Source organism: Austrofundulus limnaeus, unplaced genomic scaffold (assembly GCF_001266775.1).
Source record: "Austrofundulus limnaeus strain Quisiro unplaced genomic scaffold, Austrofundulus_limnaeus-1.0 Scaffold46, whole genome shotgun sequence".
Taxonomy (NCBI): domain Eukaryota; kingdom Metazoa; phylum Chordata; class Actinopteri; order Cyprinodontiformes; family Rivulidae; genus Austrofundulus; species Austrofundulus limnaeus.
Window position 1 is genome coordinate 1,700,714 of NW_013952448.1, and position 1,632 is coordinate 1,702,345.

Here is a 1,632-nt window from a genome sequence, read left to right on the forward strand (position 1 = left end):
GTGTGTGTGTGTGTGTGTGTGTGTGTATGTGTGTGTGTGTATGTGTGTGTGTGTGTGTGTGTGTGTGGCCTATGATACAAATAAAAACACAAACCAGTTTATAAAAGCTTATTAAACAAGCAGCTTTTCATAAAAATCAAAGCAAATGTTAAGAAACAAAAAACAACCTCCTAAGTAGAAGCTTGTGGATTCTTCCTCCTCTTCCTCATTCTCCTTCTCTACTCTTACATCTCCTCTTCCTCCTCATCTGTCCCATCCTCCGCCTCGTCACCTCTATGACTGGAATCAAACTCCATGACTAACTCTGGTCTTTTCAGCTGCTAATAACAATAACAGCAACAATTATACATTTATAGCACGTTTGCAAACAATTCAGTGTTATAATAGGCCTACAAACACATAACAAAATTACACACACACACACACACACACACACACACACACACGCACGCACGCACACACACACACACACACAGTAGATGAACTACTCAGTGAAATGTCTTTTTCTTGAGCTGGTAAAAATTATAATATATTAATGTAGCAACAGAAGAAGAAAAACAGATTACTTGTTATATGTTTTATTTTACAATAAAGAAAATCTGTATTTTTCTTGTCAGTCAGTATAGATTTATTTCAATTTGTTATTGAAGCAGATTAAAGATTTATGCAGGTGTGGTGTAACATTTTTGATATACTGTGGCAAGCCATTTTAGCATAAAATTGGTATCGTCTGAATATCTGTAATTACATTCCAGATATCTAAAAATGAGTTTTGACTAGTAATAACTACATTTTGACTATCCGGAATGATAATTCAAGATATCTGTATTAACATTCTGACTAGTCATAATTCCAATGCAAGATATCTTAAAAGAAATTTTGACTAGTCAAAATGTAATTTAAGATATCTAAAAAAAGCACTTTGGTGCAGTTGGTTGCTGTTATTTTAAGTGCTCTTTAAATAAAGTTGATATTGATATTGATAAAATGACCTCTCTGGATTCATCATTTGAAGGGTCAAACATACGTAATTGCAATTCAAGACATCTCAAACATAATTATGACTAGTCGAAATGATGTTTTTACATTTATGAAATAAGAAATTGCTCGCAAGCCCCCATGCTGCCACTTAGCTGTCCAAACAGTTGCCTGCAGAATTTTGTGCAGCAGCAATGAATAACAATAATCTGTTTTTAATTCATGTTGAGCATGAGCTACAGAGATATAAATTGTGTTAAAAACAGAATTTGAGCTGGACTGACCTCTGACACTGCAGACTACCTAATAGCACATTAAAGCAAGGCAGTGACTTAATGACTACTTGTAAATCATAGATATATGCAAGGTAGATAGCTCATGGCGTGCACATATTATTCATATCTCTTATTCATATTTTATAAAATGAAACTGTGTTGTTGGCTTATTGGATGATTCTCTCTATAGGGAGCACCAGAAAAACCATGTCCATATTTTGTGCATTAACTAGTACAGCTAGAAATTTCAGATCACGATTATCATTTTCTAAGTAATATTGAGCAATAGTTTTGGTTGTTTGTCCATTTATAATATTTTGTCATTGTAGCTATTTGGCAATGAACAAAATAAACACGTCTGGAATGGGTTCTTTGGCAT